The following is a 6,831-nucleotide window of genomic DNA, read 5'->3' on the forward strand; positions in this document are numbered from 1 at the left end:
CAGATAATCACAATGGTGTGATCATTCACCTAGAGCCAGACATCCTAGAATGTAAAGTCAAGTGGGTCTTAGAAAGCATTACTATGAACAAAGCTAGTGGATGTGATGGAATTCTAGTTGAGGTATTTCAAATCTTAAAAGATGATGCTGTCAAAGTGCTGCACTTAATATGCCAGCAAATTTGGAAAACTCAGCAGTGGCCACAGGACTGGAAAAGGTCTGTTTTCATTCCCATCCCTAAGAAAGGCAATCCCAAAGAATGGTCAAACTGCTGCACAATTACACTCATCTCACACGCTAGTAAGGTAATGCTCAAAATTCTCCAAGCCAGGCTTCAGCAATACGTGAACCTAGAACTTCCAGATGTTCAAGCTGGTTTTAGAAAAGGCAGAGGAACCAGAGATCAAATTGCCAATATCCACTGGATCATTGAAAAAGCAAGAGAGTTCCAGAAAAACATCTACTTCTGCTTTATTGACTACGCCAAAGCCTTCGACTGTGTGGATCACAATAAACTGTGGAAAATTCTGAAGGAGATGGGAATACCAGACCACCTGACCTGCCTTTTGAGAAACCTGTATGCAGGTCAGGAAGCAACAGTTAGAACTGGACATGGAACAACAGACTGGTTCCAAATAGGAAAAGCAGTACATCAAGGCTGTATATTGTCACCCTGCTTATTTAACTTCTATGCAGAGTACATCATGAGAAACGCTGGGCTGGAAGAAGTACAAGCTGGAATCAAGATTGCAGGGAGAAACATCAATAACCTCAGATATGCAGATGACACCATCCTTATGGCAGAAAGTGAAGGGGAGCTAAAAAGCCTCTTGATGAAAGTGAAAGAGGAGAGTGAAAAAGTTGGCTTAAAGCTTAACATTCAGAAAACTAAGATCATGGCATCTGGTCCCATCACCTCATGGGAAACAGACGGGGAGACAGTGGAAAGAGTGTCAGACTTTATTTTGGGGGGGCTCCAAAATCACTGCAGATGGTGATTGCAGCCATGAAATTAAAAGACGCTTACTCCTTGGAAGGAAAGTTATGACCAACCTAGATAGCATATTAAAAAGCAGACATTACTTTGCCAACAAAGGTCTGTCTGGTCAAGGCTATGGTTTTTCCAGTGGTCATGTATGGATGTGATAGTTGGACTGTGAAGAAAGCTGAGCACTGAAAAATTGATGCTTTTGAACTGTGGTGTTGGAGAAGACTCTTGAGAGTCCCTTGGACTTCAAGGAGATCCAACCAGTCCATCCTGACGGAGATTAAGTACTGAGCGTTCATTGGAAGGATTGATGCTGAAGCTGAAACTCCAATCCTTTGGCCACCTCATGTGAAGAGTTGACTCGTTGGAAAAGACCCTGATGCTGGGAGGGATTGGGGGCAGGAGGAGAATGGGATGACAGAGGATGAGATGGCTGGATGGCATCACCGACTCAATGGGCATGAGTTTGAGTAAACTCCGGGAGTTTGTGATGGACAGGGAGGCCTGTCGTGCTGCGATTCTTGGGGTTGCAAAGAGTCGGACACGACTGAGTGACTGAACTGAACTGAACTGAATGTTAGGTGAATAAATATTTACAATTGTTTATTCTCTTGTTGGACTGACCCCTTAACTATAATGACCTTTATAGATTATTATATTCTGTGTCTATTTTGTCCAATATAAATATAGCTACTTTGCTTTCTTCTGGTTTCCATTCATGAGATATCTTTTTCCATTCCTTCAACTTTCAGTCTGTATATGTCCTTAAAGCCTAAGTGAGCCTCACGCAGGCAGCATATAATCCGGTCTTTTGTTTCTGGCTGTGCCCAGTCTTACTTGCTTTGTGCAGGCTTTTTCCGGTTATGGCAAGCAGGACTACTCTCTGCTGCGGTGCGTGGGCTCCTCACTGTGGGGGCGTCTCTTGTGGAGCACGGGCTCTAGGCTTGTGGCTTCAGCAGTTGCAGGATGTGGGCCCTAGGTTCAGCAGTCGTGGCACATGGGCTTAGTGTGCGTGTGGAATCTTCCCAGACCAGGGATCAAACTCATGTCCTCCGCACTGGCAGGCAGATTCCTACCCATTGCACTACCAAGTCAGTCCAGTTCTTCTCCCCTGCACCCCCAGTCTGTCTTTTGAGAATTTAGTTCATTTAAAGTTCCTATGGATAGATATGGACTTATTATTGCCATTTTGTTCATAATTCTCTGGCTGCATTGTAATTCCTTTGTTCCTTCATGTCTTGCTCTCTTTGTGATTTGATGGGTTTTGTTTTTTTGGGTTTTTTTGGTAGGGGTGTGCTCAGATTCCTTTATCTTTTGTGTATCTAGTATAGGTGTTTGCTTTGTGGTTACCAGGAGGCTTATAAAAAATATCTCACATTTATAACAATGTATTTTAAGCTATAACAACTTCAAATACTTAATTTCTACACTCTATTCCTCCTTCCATTTTATGTTTTTGGTGTCACAATTTACATACTTTAACCTTGTGTATACATTAAAAATTCTAAGCTATGCTTATTTTTAATATGCTTTTCTCTTTTAACCTTCATACTAGAGTTACAAGGACTTACCCACAACTATTACAAGAATTTAACTACATATTTTTCAGTGAGACATACTTTCAAAGGTTTCTTTGTTACTAATTAGCATCCTTTGATTCAAGTGGATGAAGTGCCTTTTAACATTTTTGTAAAGCTACTCCAGTGGTAATGAACTCCCCCAGCTGTTGCTTGTCTGGGAAATCGTCTCCTTCAGTTCTGAAGGACAGCTTTGCTAGGTATTCTTGATTGCCAGTTTTTGTTTGGTTTTTTTAATCTTTCCATCCTTTTGAATGTATCACGTCACGCCCCTCTGGCCTACAAAGTTTCTGCTGAAAAACCTGCTGACAGTCTTATGGGGGCTTCTTTGTACATAACATGTTTTCTCCTGCTGCTTTTAAGGTTTTCTCCTGTAACATTTCACAATTATAATGTGTCTCAATGTGGGGCTGTTTAGATTTATCTTTCGGGGATTTCTCTGTACTTCCTAAATTTCAGTATCTGTTTCTTTCACCAGGTTAGGAAAATTGTCAGTGATATTTCTTTGACTAAGCTTTCTACCCCTTTCTCTTTTTCTTCTACTTCTGGGACCCCGTATAATGCACATGTTTGTTCACTTGATGGTGTCACGTAAGTCCTTTAAGGTGTTTTTACTCATTTTTTTTCCTTTTGTTCCTCTGATTGGATGAATTTTCACTGCCTTGTGAGTTCACTGATCCATTCTTCTACTTGTCTGCTGCTAAACTCCTCTCCTGAGTTTTCCATTTCAGTTATTGTATCTTCAGCTCTGTGATTCCTGTCTGGTACTTTCTTATAGTTTCTACCTTGTTAAAAAATTCTCACTTTGTTTAAACATTGTTCTCCTGATTTCAGTGAGCATCTTTATGACCATTATTTTTAATTCTTTATTAAATAAATCATTTATCTATGTTTCATTAAGGTCTCTTTCTGGAGTTTCATCTCATTCTTTTGTTTGAAACATATCCTCATTTTTCATTTTCACTGACTCTTTATGTTGGCTTCTGTATCTTAGATGAAAGAGCTACTCTCTCAGTCTTGACAGAGTGATCTTGTGTAAGGGAATCTTATACATCAGCTTGGCCAGAGCTCCTTCCTGTCTTAAACTTCTGTGATTTTCCATGCTGCCTTTGTTCTTAGTGGCTTGCAGTAGTTCAGAATGTGTAAGACCTGTCAGCATCCTAAAGAGGAAGACTGCAGTTAGTACTTGGATACAAGCTGACTGAAAGCTGTACTGTAGGCAGCAACAGGGAAAGTAGTCAGGGCTCTCCCAAGGAGAAATCAGGGTGATGGGCTTTTTTGCATGTTCCCTCTACACTGAGCCCAGGTATAGACCCTTGTGAGGTGTGGGCAGGACTGCTATACCCATTTATAACTGATTGTTTGCTACAGATCCATGGCACTGTAAACATAAAACCTGCTGGCTATTAGAGCCAGGTGATCCAGGGGCCTCTCCCTTCCATGGCAGCTACAGAAGTGGAAGCAGCAGACATGTGTAAACTCCTTTTAGTGAGATACTGTCAATGTGCAGTGGGCAGACAACTCATTGGAGAAGTCCTGACACTGGGAAAGACTGAGCACAGAAGGAGAAGAGGGCATCAGGGGATGAGCTGGCTGGACGGCATCACCGATGCAAAGGACATGAACTTGGGTAAACTCCAGGAGCTAGTGAGGGACAGGGAGGCCTGGCATACTGCAGACCATGGGGTCGCGAAGAGTCAGACACAACTGAGCGACTGAACAACAAGTGGGCTAAAGGGCTTCCCTGATGGCTCAGATGGTAAGGAATCTGCCTGCAATGCAGGAGACTCAGGTGCAATCCCTGGATGACGGAAAGGCTACCCACTCCAGTATTACTGCCTGGAGAATTCCATTAACAGAAGAACCCAGTGGGCTACAGTCCATGGGGGTCACAAAGAGTTGGACACAACTGAGTGACTAACAGTAACTTGAGTGGGTTTAAGTGAGAAGGTATAGATGGTATGTTATCTGCTGGCTTCCCCAGTCTCCAGGGAGGGTTCCCATCAGCTCCTAAATGCATGCTAAATTCTCGTTTCATCCTTCATAAAAGCCAATTCTTCTGTGACCATCTTCGGTTTCTCCATAACTTCATTTTGAGTAATTGTCCTTATACAGAATAGTTCTTGTCCTATTCTAACACTTTCTGCATTGCTGTCTAATAATTGATGATATATGCCAGTCTTCTCTTACTTACTGGGTTTTTCAGCTTTTATCGTCCACAGTAATTTAAAATGTGGAACTCCTTTTTTCCTTCCACTGGCATTTGGATCTAGCGTACTTTTTACCCCTGTTTTACCATTACCTTCCCTTGCTGCCTAGTCAGTCCTTAATCATTTTTTAAAAGTTTAACTTTCATATTCCAGAATTCATGATTACTCTCTCCATGTACTGGTATAAGCCTTTGGCATTTTTGAAGGCAACAGCAGAGTACTATATTTTCTAAGCTACTGCATGCCTTGATACTCCTTCTGGCATCTTCATCATTCTTATTCCATTAAAAATATGTAGACGTTGTTCACTTGTCTTCTGACAGTTAATATAACAGAAACAAGGAGTAAGCCTTCCAATTTTTCTACCTAGATGTTTGAAGAATTTTTTCTTTCCTTTGTTTCCCCAGAACATTAACATTTCTGCTAACTTTGTTAATGAAGTTGTTCTTGTTCAGTCACCAAGTCATGTCTGACTCTTTGTGACCCCACTGACTGCAGCACACCAGGCTCCCATGTCCTTCACCATCTCCTGGAGTTTGCTCAGGTTCATATCCATTAAGTCAGTGGTGCTATCTAACTATCTCATCCTCTGCCAATCCCTTCTCCTTTGGCCTTCAATCTTTCTCATCATCAGGGTCTTTTCCAAAGAGTCGGCTCTTTGCAGCAAGTGGCCAAAGTATTACAGCTTCAGCCTCAACATCAGCCCTTCCAATGAACATTCAGAGTTGATTTGCTTTAGGACTGACTGGTTTGATCTCTTTAATGAAGAGACCTTAACGAAACAAAGCCTTCTAAGTCTGCCCAGTTAGTAAAAATCTTAAGTTTTTCTCTTATATTGTAATTACTGCTTTAGAGTACCATTTGTTTTTCTTTTTAATAAATACCATTTACTTGTTGGTTCTTTGTCTTTTTCTTTCATTTTTTTCCCCCCAGATTTTAGAGAGTTTTGCAGATGTTTTCCAGATGACTGACTTTTGGATTCAATGTTAATTATGCTTATCTTCAGTGAAATATTCTATATTAGTTCCCCTCCCACCCCACCCCCCATGTATTTTACCTAGTTTCTGTTATAGTTAGGACAGACACTTATTTGAAAGTACTGAGAAGACAAACATAGTGAATTAAGAACTTGAGCTGTGGAGTAAGGCTGCTTGGAACTGAATCCATCTCAGCTACTTACCAGGTAGTTGACCTTGGGAATTTATTTTACCACTCCATGCCTCAATTTCCTTATTTATATTGGAGGGATAATAATGGTACCTACCCTATTGAATTTTTGTAAGGATTAAGGAAATTAATACAAATAAAGCTTCTAGGTCAGTACTTAGCACATCAGTTCAGTTGAGTTCAGTCACTCAGTCATGTCCAACTCTTTGCGATCCCATGAACCACAGCACGCCAGGCCTCCCTGTCCATCATCAACTCCCGGAGTCCACTCAAACCCATGTCCATTGAATCGGTGATGCCATCCAACCATCTCATCCTCTGTTGGCCCCTTCTCTTCCTGCCTTCAATCTTTCCCAGCTTCAGGGTCTTTTCAAATGAGTCAGCTCTTCGCAGCAGGTGGCCAAAGTATCGGAGTTCCAGCTGCAACATCAGTCTGTGCAAAAGGGAGCTAGCTGTAACTACTATACAGAAATTTTTTAAAGTAGCCTTTGTCATAGTCCTCAGAACAGTTTTTTTCCATATGTTACCTTTTTTTCCTTCAAAGATAAGGATTCACTGTGACTTACTTGCCACACGAGATCTGTAATGCCACATTTCTGTCCCCTCAGTCCCCCACTATTGTCAGTATGATTTTGGACAGAAGCTTTCCCTTCTCTGAACTACAGCTGAGGTTGGTGTGCATCGACCCTGCCTACAATGTGTTTTTTTTTTTTTTTTTCTAGATAGGATGCAACTCAGGACACTTATGCTGCATTTTTATCTGCTTAAGAACAGGCATTGTAGCATACTGAATATGACAATCTCTTCTCTTCATAAATCCATTCAGTTGGTCGGTTTAGTTTCCACCTTCTTTCCTACTCTCTGTGCTGCTGTATTCATGAAAACAGAA

This window comes from Muntiacus reevesi, chromosome 9 (genome assembly GCF_963930625.1).
Source record: "Muntiacus reevesi chromosome 9, mMunRee1.1, whole genome shotgun sequence".
NCBI lineage: Eukaryota > Metazoa > Chordata > Mammalia > Artiodactyla > Cervidae > Muntiacus > Muntiacus reevesi.